This window comes from Sinocyclocheilus rhinocerous, unplaced genomic scaffold (genome assembly GCF_001515625.1).
Source record: "Sinocyclocheilus rhinocerous isolate Xijiao unplaced genomic scaffold, SAMN03320098_v1.1 scaffold887, whole genome shotgun sequence".
In the NCBI taxonomy this organism is placed as follows: domain Eukaryota; kingdom Metazoa; phylum Chordata; class Actinopteri; order Cypriniformes; family Cyprinidae; genus Sinocyclocheilus; species Sinocyclocheilus rhinocerous.
This window is the reverse complement of record NW_015634028.1, coordinates 1,548,431-1,563,842: the sequence shown is the minus strand read 5'-3', so window position 1 is coordinate 1,563,842 and position 15,412 is coordinate 1,548,431. Positions and strand designations below refer to the sequence as shown.

General features: G+C 38.4%; 1 long non-coding RNA gene across 1 annotated transcript in view; it reads right to left on the bottom strand.

Annotated features, from left to right (window-relative positions):
* Positions 1–43: 43 nt before the first annotated feature.
* Positions 44–15,412, bottom strand: part of LOC107745275 (uncharacterized) — a 17,077-nt gene continuing 1,708 nt past the window's right edge. The window contains exon 3 of the long non-coding RNA XR_001640582.1: positions 44–57. This is a non-coding gene — a long non-coding RNA (uncharacterized LOC107745275). The remainder of the gene's footprint in view (positions 58–15,412) is intronic.

Below are 15,412 nucleotides of genomic sequence, written 5' to 3'. Positions count from 1 at the left end.
AGAGATGCACAGCATGACCATCACATGTGAACCAGTGATAGTAATCACGATCACAAGCTCTTTGGATTGGTTTCCCCCACCTAGAAGACAAAGATCAGACTGAGATTCCTTATGAGACCTTTTAACCTCTGGTCTTCACAGAACATGTCCTTATGTTCACAGAATGGCACAGAAACTGTCTTTTACAGATGTAGATGCACCAAAATGAACTAAAAAAGACTTTTTTATATCAGTATCATTGCTTAACTCCATATCATGTATGTAACCCACACATTTGACTATCATGTTCTAATCACTTATTGTGTATGTCTTTTTAATAACTATTGAATAGCTTAAGGGTTCATATTCATGGTTAGTATGTGTGTGTTTGAATCTTCTTAAATTCTTTGTCAAATGTATCATATTCTTGTTATAGAAATCATGTCCAAAATTATACTCTGCAAGAGTGGGAAAATTTGGACCATGTGACTAATGAAATGACATGTTGATTTATGTATTGGGAGGAGAAACATACAACACCCCAAGCTAAGACATTGTCTAATTGGTCAACACAAGATTTGGGATGTGTTCAAAAGCCCAGTTTAAATACTCAGGACACCATCAAAGTATGCTTCTAGCTTTTTGCCACTGCTTTTTGCCCGTGAATTCATCGAGCGCCATTTCAGCGTGCTTCCGCCTGCACGCCCGCTGCTACTTAGCCACGATGAGAAGAAAACCATCTAGTTCACCTCGAGTCTGTGACTGCCTCAAAACTCCAACCAGCCCACAGCTCTGCGTCTTCAGCCAACACCCAACCACTGGCTTCCCAAGACGTCACTTCAACGACTACTGAACTTCCAGCCAATCAGCAACCTCGGGAAACACCCTTTTCTGCAAGGACCACAACAAAGGGAACCCCCCTACACAGTTAACGCAAGTATTTACAGATTCTAGCTGAACTGGTGCATTTAATATAAATTTTAACCTCATTGAGGAACTCAATCTGAGGGTTAATTAAGTGACTGATAGTTGTTCAGGTCTATGCAATTGCACATATTGCTGTAAACTTGGGATTTCACATTTTCATTCTCTTAAACTCATTCTTTCCTCACTTTCTCTCTTCCTGCAACTTGTGTGAATGTGTGAGTGCGTGTGTTTAGGTGTTAGACTAGCTTATATGTCTTAGATTTATCTAATAATTGCCTTATTTATATTGAAAAGAGAAGTATCTTGTGTTTTGTGCTTACAAGTTAATGTCTTAAACTGCCGATCTTGTTACTGTGCTAATAAATAGTGTTTTCACTATACTTTGGATATTAATATCCATTGCAGAATTTATGTTATACGCCTCGTTCAGTGAATCGCTGGCCGACTCAGTGATCAGCCGTAAAATTGTGATTCTGTCCAAATTCCCTATGAAAAATCATAAATGATTCCCTTTGAGCTAAATTGACCTGTTTCCCTTACATTTATATACACATGTAAATACTGTTTGACCTACTTTCTTCTCTGTGACCAGAGAGTGTCAGAAACAGAAAGGCCCGGTTTGCACCTGGTATCAAGATGTGTTTTTGTCAATCTCATTACAAGTGGATAACGCTACATATAGGTGTAAACGGGGTATGAAATGTTTTGACCCTGTTCAATTTTGACCACTTCCAGAGGTACTTGAAAACGCATTCATTCGGATTGCTTTCGTAAATCCTCATGCATTTGAACAGCCACAAAATACCTCTTCCTCTCTGCCTACTGACCTAATTCCTAAACATTACAAATTTAAACTTTATCGTAAATTTGGTTTGAAGGCAAAAAAAGAGTTAAAATCACAATGTTATATTATACTATACTAGTCCTGATTCTAACACAAACCCACAGAGTTTGGCAAAGCTTTCCGTATCCTTTTCCATTGTCTCCTTTCACATTTTTATGTAGCTTGCACAAGTTTGTTTTGCAATATTAGATCAGAAGCCCATACATAAGACCTGCTCATAGACCCTCTCCTCAAAGATATCAGGACAGACGTGGTCAAAAGTGGACAAAAGAGACTAAAAAATAAAAAAAACAGGTATAAATGGGAATGTGTTTGTTTCCAGTCAAAAAACAACCAAAAATGCATCTTAATGCCAGGCGTAAACAAGGTACATAGCTTTGTGTCCTGGAATAACCAGAACTTTTCTGCTTTTCTATAAGCGCCACCTACTTTCAGAGAGTGAATCTGCATTTCACCATTCAGCCCACCTGTTTTTTATGCATTGGTCTGAACAGAAAAATCACATGCGTAAATCGGATAAAATTTTCAGGTTGATCATTCATGTTGTTGTCAACAGGCCTATAACAAACAAATAAATGAGTATGCTTTCGGTAAACAGCAGAAGAACCTTTGAAGAAATGGTAAATCTATTGGCCAAATTCTGTCTGAAAGTGAGGTGTGCTGGGTTGTCAGCCACAGTAGACCGCTTGAAGAGAGGCTGTGTGATATTGATAACCAGGCTTGTGTTTTTAAACCCAGCCTGAACAATAGCTGCTTGCCCTGCTGTGCCCCACTGCACAACAATATCTGCTCTCAGCACACATCACAAACAATCACACCACAACAAAAGCCTTGCTGCCTGTGTGTGTTGGCAGCTCTGTGCAGCTCTACGCTGCCAAAGTATTTTTATACCAACATTCTTAAACTTATATTCAATAAAAATTCGAAGCTAAATGTACAAACTGAAAAAATTGCAATTTGGGTAAAGAAGGTAGTTGTCACATTTTCTAAAGAAAATCTGAGCGGTGTTTGTCTGCGCAAAACGTGCCACCAAAGGCTGTGGTGGGTAGTTATAGTTTCTCACATCTGGTCCAAAGTATTAGGGCTCTAATTAGAATAGACATCCCCCCAAACATCAAGCAATTTAGTGCTCAAACAGTCAATATTTGACTGTTTTCCCAATCCTATGATGTTAAAGGAAAAGAAGAACATCACCCATAGAAGAAAATTACATTATCCTTTACTTTCTTTTTTCTCCCACATAGTTTCTCAGAAAATGCACAAAGAATTTTAAAATGCTTGCTTTTAATAAAAAGCATGTATATATAATGCTTAAATAGACTGATTTGGAATTGGGCAGAATATGTCCTAGCATGTCTCTCTGTCGCTGGAGGTCTGAGGGCATTCATCAGCCACACACATTCATTCTAGTGGCAGGCCAGTCTGTGCAGCTAAATGGCATCGTTACAATGCACTTCCGTGATGTGTTGACAGGTCCATATGCTAATTTTAATGGATACCGAAAGGCTGCAATGTGTACCACGTCTCCCAACGCGGAGCCGAGTCTGAGCGCACTAATGTAAGTGCAGCAAATTGAAATGAGCTCATTATAGACTGAATGTGCTGTATCCAGTGGTTAAGCTGAATTATTTTCCTCAAGGACTCCATTAGGAACACTAATTTGTGACTAGGATTAGGATTGTATTGTCCAAGTAGTCATATTTTTAATGGTGGTCAGAATTTGTATCCCTAATTTAAATGTACACTTTGCAGAAAAGAGACTCTAAAACAGGGTTGTCCAAACTCGGTCCTGGAGGGCCGGTGACCTGCAGAGTTTAGCTCCAACTTGCCTCAACACACCTGACTGGAAGTTTCTATGCTTAGTAAGAGCTTGATTAGCTGGTTCAGGTGTGTTTAATTAGGGTTGGAGCTAAACTCTGCAGGACACCGGCCCTCCAGGACCGAGTTTGGACAGCCCTGCTCTAAAACATTTACTTTTTACACTTGAGACTTGCTAAATGTGAATATGGTGTTGCTTCTGCAATTTGTAACAGTTTGCAGAGATTTTGGCATATTTTTGTATATATGGTTGTAGAAGAGACACACATGAGATTACTACAACCTTTTTCTTAGGTGAAACATGTAACGGGAGCTGGAAACTTTAGTAAAGGTCTCCATTTGCTCTGATTTAATTTCTGATTTAATATCATTGCTGTCTAGCAAAAACACGTTATAACAATAATAATAACAATAACACACACACACACACACAAATATATATAGTTTTTTATTATTATATATTTTTTTCTTTCAAAGAAACCATTTTTGTATAGCTGGATAAAGTAATTTTACAAGGTTCTCCACACAATGTGTGTCCTCATATATGTTTGTCCAAGCGTGTGCGCATGCCTTTAGGACTGACACCAGCATCTCAAACACGTTGTGACCAGCCCATCCTCCCTAGTGAGAAGAGCCTGTGGACAGGCTGGTAGGGTTTAAGTGACTGGGCCCAAACCCAGAATGTGTGCCGACTGCACTGGAGTGTAAATGCCAGGTGCTGCTGGTGGCATACAGGACCTGCGTCTGAAGCTATGAGCGCATCTCAAAAACATTGGATCACTTCTTAAATGTTTTATTTTTTGTTTATTATTATTATTATTATTAGTATTATTAAAATAATTTTTAATTAATTTAGACTTTGACACTTATGTAAAAATGTACCTAATGTAAAAGTATGTTTTATAAGTTCCCATCAACCTGGGTGGTAAATATTCTAAACATTCTTAAAGCTGCAGTATGGAACATTTGGTTAAAAATAAATGAGCATAATAGGGCTGTCAAAATGGCTGAAAAACTAAATTCGAATTTTGAACTGAAATATTATCAAAATTCGAATTATATTCAAATTTAAAATGCATGATTTCAGTTATGGTGAAGAATAGCTTTTGGCTTCTCTTCTGAGGCCACAAGAGGGCGCATCGAGCAAAATATTACTAATGCACGTTTATTCAAACCATAAGATAATGACTATCTGTGAAAAAAGTGCATAATGTTTATAAACTAATTATAATTAATTAAGTTGCTTAAACAACTATAAACAAAACAGCATCATGTATGTATGCATAGTTTAATACAAAGGTAGAGTACATTTTTCATTTATAAACACGAGATGCAGTGGGATGGGGAAATAACCCGCCATAAAGTCTCGAGAAAGTTTTGATGTAAACAAGATCTTCTCCGCATTGATGTTCTCTTTTTCCGCAATATTTTTAATGAACAACACAGCAGCGGCTATCTACAATCTAGTGGCTTCAACTGGATAGGCTACTAACTTAAATGATTTTAGCAAATGGCTGCAATATAACAAAGAGTGAAAAATTTAAGGGGGTCTGAATACTTTCCGTACCCACTGTATATATTCCATCCAAAATGAAAAACAAAAACAAAAAAAACGTAGATCATAAAACCTATTAAAAAACGTAAGGCTAAATAGTAGCATTTAATATTTAGCTACAAAAAAGACATGCAGTGTAGGAATTCAAATGAAATATTTTTAAATGCTTAATGTACATGAATCATGTACCAATTGATTCATTCAGTTAGAATCGATGATCACTGTAGCACTGTATCAAATTTTATAACATTAAACAGCTTTTTATAAACAACTCAGCCAGAGAAAGAGTGGGTTCAGAAAAATGGGAGAGAAAGTCAAGATTATCTTTGCGTCTCTCTTTTTGGCTCAGGTGCCAGACACAGAGCGACAGGTCTTTCAGATGAATGACAGGTGTCCTTTGAAATGCCGGTGAGGTGGCGTCTGTTCCAACTGTTGAAATGCATATTTGCCACTCTTATCGTAGCGGCACGGATGGCTCTGATAGGTGCTGTTAACATTGCAAATGGCTCTGGAATTATTCATTGTCAGCTGGGCTGGGGTGAAGTTAGATTATTCTCCTCATACAATAGCGGTTTGTTTAATGATTTCTCTCCACCTTGGCAGCGGTGGCGTGCCGACTTCAGGTGTTAGCGTGAACGCGGTTGACATGGGTCTGGCCAAGTGTTAGAGCAAGATCATAACGACTGAGCCCCATTTTAATTTCTAATACATTAATCTTTCCTGCGCAGATCCTCCATGAATATTCTGTGGACTCCTTGTTTGTCAGGGAGTCTGTCTCTTTCATCCATTCAGGTGCTTTCATTCTCTGTGAAAGCCAGTTAAATAGGCCCGATCAGTCAATGACAACGGCGGCACAATAGCTCCCGCTTACACGCTTCTTTTTCCCATTCAAGCTGCTGATAGACAACTCTGACACTTGGTCTCCTGGGATGTTTGGGAGCAGAGTAAGCTCTCTGGGTCCTTGAGAGACTTTCTTTATTTTATCGCATCCATAAAGGATTGTCACAGGTGAATGTATCCGCGGTTCTGAGACCGCCAGCCCTTCTGACCCACACTGGCACTAGCCTCAACACGTACTGTACCTCCACATCGTATTGCTAATGGATTAAGATTGCTGAGCTAGTGATGAGCACAAGTGTGCCCCATGATTTTTTTATGCACCTTTTGTTCTCAGTCAGTAATTAGCATTGTCTTGAGTTCATTAGAGTGATGCTCTTTAATGTTTTTAATGAGTGGAGGTGGACAACCTACAATGATTCCAGCTTTGTACTGGGTGACCTTACAATGGTTTCCGGCTCTCAGAACAGAAAGAAAGGGAATGAGAGGATGGAAGAAGGAAATGTTAGCATTCACTCAGTCAAATCCTTCTGAAGCTCCCTCAAAAAAACAAAACAAAAAAAAACAAACAAACAAAGAAGTCCCAAAGCTGTAAAAAAAATCCAAAATGTTATTCTAAAATTTTAGAAAAGTAGCTTGAATTAAGATTTTTTTTAGTAGGAGTCTTATTTTTTTCTTCTTCTGTGAACTGAACAAGAATACTCTAAACATTTTTTTCCAACAAAAAGTTATTTTGTTGACCTTATTTAGATACTCAAGTATTTGTTCAAAACTTGTTGAAATGTTGTCCCATCTTTCAACATTGAGTTATCTTAATAAATATGCTGAATTAAAATTTGTTGATCATCAATGTGTTTGAGATTTGTGTTGAGGTATTTGTGCATCTCATTGCCACTGTTGTATTTAATTTATTTGTCTGAGTGATATGTGAAGTGTTTAAAAGTATTAACATTTTTAGGATGTCTTTGATGTAGTATATGGTATACTACTTCAATGAATGTTGGCAATGATTTTACACCATGGTACAGGCCTACATCAAAATACTATAGTATTATTATTTGATATTGTACTGTGGTGCCTTCTGTCTTCTCTTAAGTTGGTAAAGGCTCTGCGTTATGAGCATCTACAGACATCACAGTATATGTTTTTACTGGGAGCAGCTGCCTCACATGTACCCTTAAGTCAAGCTATAAATGGTACCCTTTGCTGAGACCTGCCAACGTATTGAAATATTTTACATGGATATTGATATGATGGCATTCATAATTATGATATCTGATTTGGAGCAGAACAGTGCAATGCTCTACAGAGGTAACACAGGGGAATAGAGTGATATTTTAATGTGCTGCAGACAGACTTCTCCCTGAAGGTACATCTAACACGACACCAGCTGTGACTGAATTGGAATTTATACTTCCTGTTTTCGATTAATATGGAGATGAATACAGGTGTTCTGTGTCATAAAATTAGCTTATCTCACACAAATTGTAGTTATGGCCCAGGAGAACAGGAAAAGAGGAAAATTAGATGGAAAAAAAAGTAAAAACAGCATTTAACAAGGGAATGATAGCATTCCGTCATGACTGTCTTGTCCCTGAGTGTCATTTGGCATGGTCTCCTGTTTGTGACTGTGGAGAGGAAGGTTGGCATGACCCCCGCCACGCTAGTTGGACACGAAGAAAAAGCACAACAAATGAGCTTTGAAACATTGTCCCTTTCAAGGGTGAGGACTTGGGAAGGGCTTCAAGCTTTAGGAAGTCATCCAAAAGCACCCGTGTCCCTAGAGGGCAGAGGGTTGAGGTGCTGGTGTGTGTGTTTTGGGGGTTGTCTTTGTCTGTGTGCTGGAACATTTGCACAGGAAATGTGCACACACACACACCATTTTATGTCAGTGATTTTTAATTTATTTTTTGCATTAAATTGATTAAAATATTAATTGTTAAATATTAATAATATTAATTGCACATTATTTCTATTTTAAATAGATTCTTCAAAGAATCCTGGGGGGGGGTTATTAAGAAGAAAGTTTTTTTTTTTTTAACTGAATGCAAATTAGAATGATTTCTTAAGGATCATGCAACTTATGAAGACTAAAATAATGTCTAATGAAGATGAAGGTTTGCTATCACAGAAAAAGCGAAGGTTACAGACAATCATCACACCTAAAGGATATTCCCATAGTGTCAACTACTGACCCTGCATCTCTTTCTCTACCCAGGGAATGTCTCAAATTACATATTTAACCATGTGAGAGGGGAACGAGATGCTGCATCCAAATGATGACACTATGGGGAACACCTCTGCGTGATTGCATCTGAAACTCGTGTTTGCATCTACTCCAATCCTGATTGGTGCTAAAGCTACAGAGGATGCCCGGAACGAAAACAGGTAAGCTTCTTATTGGCTGAAGAAAGTCGCTCACAGGCATGCAGGAAGTATGGCAAGGGGACACAGCATCTCGTTCCCCTCTCAGGGACCCATGGTTATCTATGTAATTTGAGACGTTCCCCTCACAATGCATACAAATTATGACTCTATGGGGAACAAAATGACCACTGTGCCTTACTGAGAAATGCCTGTCCTCATGTTCTTTGAACATTAAAGAATTAGTTCACTTCCAGAATAAAACATTCCTGATAATTTACTCACCCCCATGTCATCCAAGATGTTCATGTCTTTCTGTCTTCAGTTGCAAAAAAAATTAAAGTTTCTGAGTAAAACATTTCAGGATTTTTCTCCATATAATGGACTTAAATGGTGGCCAACAGGTTGAAGGTCCAAATTGCAGTTTCAATGCCTATTCAAAGGGCTCTACACAATCCCAGCCGAGAAATAGGGGTCTTATCTAGCGAAACAATTGGCCATTTCTAAAAAAAAAAAAAAATTGTATATATACTTTTTAACCAGAAATGCACATCTTGCACTAGCTCCACGATGCGAGTCCGCAAATTCATGCATTACGTAATCACGTTGGAAAGGTCACGCGTGGTTAGTTCTTCGTCTGTGTACTCCGGTTCAAAAAGGTTGGGGAGGGTGAAAAACTCCATCTCATTTTCTCCTCCAACTTCAAAATTGCCTGACATTGTTGTTTAAACTTTTTTTTAAAGGGCATTTGACTTTCTTTGAACGTGCGCTTTGTAAACACTGGGTCAGTACTTTCACCTACGTCATCTGTGACCTTTCCAACGCGACTACATAATGCGTGAAGTCAAACTAGTGCAAGATGAGCATTTGTGGTTAAAAAGTATATACATTTTTAGTTTTTTAAGAAAATGACAAATCGTTTAGCTAGATAAGACCCTTATTCCTCGGCTGGGATCGTGTAGAGCCCTTTGAAGCTGCATTGAAACTGCAATTTGGACCTTCAGCCCATTGGCCACCATTGAAGTCCATTATATGGAGAAAAATCCTGGGATGTTTTCCTCAAAAAACGTAATTTCTTTGCGACATGAACATCTTGGATGAGTAAATTATCAGGAAACTTTTATTCTGAAAATGAACTAATCCTTTAATGAAGTGTGGCGACCCATACTCTCATTTTATGCTCTGCATTTAACCCATCCAAGTGCACACACACAGTAGTGAACACACACCCAGAGCAGTGGGCAGCCATATTACTGCGGCACCCGGGGAGCAGTTGGGGGCTCGGTGCCTTGCTCAAGGGTCTCACCTCAGTCATGGTATTGAGAGTGGAAGAGAGTGCTGGTTATTCACTCCCCCGATCGACAATCCCTGCCAGACGTGAGACTCGAACCCGCAACCTTCAGGTTACAAGTTCGACTCTCTAACCATTAGGCCACGACTTCCCGTAATTTCAGCCTCTCCTGACCCACTGTCACACCTGGAGGAGGATGGAAGGCCTGCAGAATCGTAGACCATATGGTATTAGATGGTACTTCAGGCGTGTAGCCTGGTCTAGGGTGAAGGATTGCTTGGACCCTACCCTAATTCTAGACAGGAAGGGGAGACTGACAGCACCTGAAGTTCTCAAATTCTCTTAAGAAAGGTGATGGGTAGCAAGAATGCCATCTTGAAGGTGAGAGATTTCCCAGGGACTGAGTCTAGAGGTTCAAAAGGAACCAGGGGCAGCCCCTCTAGAACCACAGCCAGATCCCAAGCCGAGACTCTAGCATGAACCACATGCCTCATCCTCCGAGTGCCACGATGGTAACCGGGGTGCCATTTGATAACTTATCAAATGGTAGCCTTGGCCACATCTGTACCATGGCATCCAGTCCAAGAGGAGCTGGATGTGTTAGGGGTGGAGTCTCGATTCCCTGGGCTTCAGACCCTGGAGGATTTGGTGTGCCAGTCTGCATAGAGAGCGTGACCTCAGACATAGGCAGCAACTCAAATAGTTATACATGAGACTCTTGCTATCACTTTCTGTTGTTTAAACTGCTAAAATATAACTAATTTATCACCATACTTATCTAACAAACTAACTTGACATTGTTCGCTTTTTAATCTAAACCACAGAGCTTTAGCATTCCGTTAGCCTGTTAGCTTGTCATTTGCGCCTACCGTTTCTTTCTCTCTCTCACTCTCGCTCTGTTTCTTTTCTCTCTCGCTCTGTTTTTCACGAGTATAGCGAGTCCCGTACATTGTTTGGTTCCGGTTGCAGAGCCCCCACAGCAGGGTGATTGGGTGACTGTGAGGCAGCATAGTCGCAGGACAAAACACCGCTTTTCCGTTCCGATCAAAACATTAAACAGGTTTTCGCCACTCAGTGGCCCACTTAGAAACCTGATGAAAATTCCCTAGTTATTGGTGATTCTATTGTATGGAACATGAAAATAGAGACATCTGCCACCATTGTCCAATGTTTACCAGGAGCCAGGGTGTCTGACATCTTGGCAAATTTAAAATTGCTGGCTAATGCTAAACGTAAATTCAGTAAGATTGTTATTCACTAATGATTCACTAATGGCACAAATGATGTTCAACTTCACCAGTCAGAGATCACTAGAAATAAAATTAAAGAGGTGTGTGAAAGTATGATGTCAGACACTGTAATATGCTCTGGTCCCCTCCCTGCTTACCGTGGTGATGAGATACATAACAGACTGTTGTCACGCAATGGCTGACTGTCTATTCACCAGTCAGAGATCACTAGAAATAAAATTAAAGAGGTGTGTGAAAGTATGATGTCAGACACTGTAATATGCTCTGGTCCCCTCCCTGCTTACCGTGGTGATGAGATACATAACAGACTGTTGTCACGCAATGGCTGACTGTCTAAGTGGTGCCCGCAGAATAACATAGGTTTCATAGACAATTGGACAATTGGAGTTTTTGGGGCAGGCCTGACCTGTTGAAAAGAGATGGTCTTCATCATCCAGGGGTGGTGCCGCTCTTCTCTCTAGAAATATGGCAAGTTTTAGAGTTTGTACTTGACGAACTGGGGCCCAGGTCAGGAAGCAGACAGACTGGCTAAACTGACCGTCTGCTGGCCGCCTCACGTCACAGAAGTCAGTTAATTCTCAGCAAACAGAGACTCCTTCACCTAGATATTGTACTATAGAGACTGTCTCTCTCTCTCTCTCTCTCTCTCTCTATATATATATATATATATATATAGATATAGATATAGATATAGATAAATGATAATGCTTGGCTTAATGAATATTAGATCCCTTTCTACAAAAGCGCTTTTTATAAACGAAATGACCACAGATCATAACTTAGATGTGCGCTGTATGACAGAAACTTGGCTAAAACCAGATGATTACATTGTTTTAAATGAGTCTACCCCGCAAGATTACTGTTATATACACAAAGTAATGTTCTTTTTAGCAGCATCATATGACCCCTTTAATGATTAATCCCCTGTGACGTTTGTACTGGCTACTGTATACAGGCCACCAGGGCACCATACAGACTTTACCAAATAATTTGCTGATTTTCTATCTGAGATAGTGCTGGCTGCAGGTAAAATCTTAATTGTTGGTGATTTTAATATCCATGTTGATAATGAAAAAAAAATGCATTGGGATCAGCATTTCTAGACTCTGAACTCCATTGGGGTTAGACAACACGTGTGAGGGCATACTCACTGTCATAATGATACTTTAGATTTAATACTGTCACATGGAATTGATATTAATGGCGTTGAAATTCTGCAGCAGAGTGATATCTCGGATCATTATCTAGCCTCATGTATACTTCATATAGCTAAAGCTGCAAATTCAACTCCTTGTTATAAATGTGGTAGAACCATCACTTCTACCACAAAAGACTGCTTTGTAAATAATCTTCCTGACTTACTCAATTACTCAGCAAATTCAATAGCTCAGAAAAACTTGATGTTGGAACAGAAACTATAAACTCTCTTTTCTAGCACTTTAGATAAGGTTGCTCCTTTACACTTAAAGAAGATTAAGGAAACAGTCCAACACTGTGGCATAACAAGCACACTCGCGCCTTAAAGAGAGCAGCCCAGAGAAAACAAAACTAGAGGTATTTCGTATTGCATGGCGGGAAAGTACTTCTACTTATAGAAAAGCTCTAAAAACTGCTAGATCTGCTTACTTTGCGTCTCTCTTAGAAGAAAACAAACACAACCCCAGACATTTATTCAATACAGTTGCTAAATTAACAAAAAACATATCAACAGACACAGACATTTCCCAAGAGCACAGCGGTAATGACTTTATGAACTTCTTTACTTCCAAGATCGATACTATTAGAGATAAAATTCTAACCATGCAGCCGTCAGCTACAGAATCGCATCAGATAATGCACTATCGATCCCCCGAGGAACAATTCCACTCATTTTCTGCTATTGGAGAGGAAGAATTGTATAAACTTGTCAAATCATCAAAACCTACAACATGCATGTTACTCCCTATTCCATCTAAGTTACTAAAATAGGTGCTTCCAGAAGTCATAGATCCTCTTCTGAAAATTATTAATTTGTTAATGTCATAAGTATATGCTCCCAAAACCTTCAAATTGGCTGTTATTAAGCCCCTCATTAAAAAAAATCCACTACTTGATCCTAGAGAATTAGTTAATTACAGATCAATCTCAAATCTCCCTTTTCTGTCAAAAATACTAGAAAAGGCAGTATCCTCTCAGCTATGTTTATTCTTAGAGAGAAATGGTATCTGTGAGGATTTCCAATCAGGATTTAGACCATATTATATACTAGTAATATACAACTAGTTACTGTAATGATATTACTTTTTGCAGTAACTAGTAGTGTAACTAATTACTATTTAGATTTCAGTAATAATATTACAGTTGCCATCCATAAATCAGCTTGTTACTTAGTTACTTTTGATGCCTCAACTAGGGATGGGCGTATCGATACAAAGTATCGATATATCGATACTGACGCGAGTATCGAAAGTATCGATGCTCAAACAAAAATATCGATACTAAGGTGCATTTTATTTACCAGTGGTTTTGTTTATTTAACAATAATAATAATAATAATGCGTACAATATGCATTGAATTGGACGAATAACCTTTGTTAGCGAGTAATTGTGTAGGATAGAACTATTTTCCTGCTCATCTGAACACACGCAAATGTTGCAAGACATAACCAATCAATCACAGAGAGCATTCACTCACTGCTGACAGTGCATTCAAACAGGGCTACGTTTCCCAAAATTATCATAAGAAAGCATTAAAGCTTTTGGGAACGGCAGCCCTGAACAATGCTTATCAGAGGACAGAAAAAAACATAAATGTTTGAGTTATTTCACAGTAAACAAATTGAAATTGTAGCCTACATAGTTTGTGCAATTACAATTATTTAAATTGAACGTTGAAAGATAATACTGATCATGTTAATAGAAATCATACACTGTCAGAATAAAAAGGTTGCATTTAATGCATGCAACAGCCATTCACTGGCAGTCCCTAATGGCAGTACAAAATATTGCACTAAATCAAAAGTTCAAATGTTACAAATAAGTTAGAATATTAATGTTGTAATACTGGTAAGCACTAATATAAAAATGTGATGATATATGTTACAAAAAAGTAACAATTTTGAAATACGCTGATGGTTGTATTTTTTTGTATTTGATCTCAGTATTCCTATCAATGTTGTATAAGGGTTTTTTATGCATAATAGTAACCCTAGAATGTGATCAAACAGTTTAAAATAGCTGGGCTAAGATATATAACAATTTTTAAGACTGCAGAAATATGTTAATTCAGTATACACATTATCCCACCGGTTACAATTGTGACTGACCATAAAATAAAAATTTTCACACACTTTTCCAAAAAAAAATAATATATTGATTATTTCAAAGGGTTACTAATGACACATCATTTGGATATTTTCATGTCTGGGAAAAATTTGGGATTAAACGGGTTAAAATGCGTTTTAAACATAAAGTTAAGTGGTTTTCATTACCCATTTTACTCTTAGTAATTTAATAATTTAATAAATTTCATAATTTAAAAGTTTAGTGCAGAAGTATCGAATCGGTATCGATATCGACGATACTGCCTTGAAAAATATCGGTATCGTATCGAAAACAAAATAAGGGGTATCGCCCATCCCTATCTGGAACGTTTTACCTTCTGACCACAGGCCTGTAGAGGGCAGCAATGCACTGGCCATATCAGCACAATACATGAGCGCGAAGAAGAAAATCTCCCACGGAGCACTGTAGAGAAGTATGAATCTCCACCCGTCATCCAGACTTTAATAAAATGCCTTTAATATTAATGTGTGGTTACCCGTGCAGTGGTAAAACCCGACGAGCCAATGAACTGAAAGAATACTTCACGCAAAATACAGAAAGAAAGGTTCATATAGTCGGAGATGAAGGTCAAGGAATTGACAAGAACTCTGTATATGCAGGAGAGAAGCTGCTGAAAGTTCATGATGCATCGAGTTTTAAAGTCATGTATTGACATAAGTGTGTGTCAGGACCATAATGAAGCCAAGGGTCCATCTTACTGAGAAACACATCCCTAGTTTGAAACACAGTATTTCACATGTGCGCTATCCTGGTTAAAAAGCTCTTAAACCTGCCTGAGATGGTTTGCTGGTCTTACCTGTATATGGTTTAAGCTGGTTTATCAGACTTTTACATTTGACATTACGGTTGACATTTTAAAATGTATGCTTCCAGCTCTTTGTAATTGCTCTGAATCTAACTGCAACAATAATGATATTTGGCTACAGATTCACAGAAAGAGAAGAATCTGAGAGGAGCACTGAGAGCTGAAGTGGAGAGGTGATTATTTCTCAAAATATCTCTGCTCTCATTTAAAGATGTGAAAGAGTCAGACTCGAACATAAGAATGACGGGCCAATGACAAATTAGGATGTTCAAGATGATAAAAAGGAGAAACATTTAGAACAATCTAACTTAAAGGGATAGTTCACCCATAAATGAAAATGTGATGTTTAGCTGCTTACCCCCAGGGCATCCAAGATGTAGGTGACTTTGTTTCTTCAGTAGAACACAAACAAAGATTT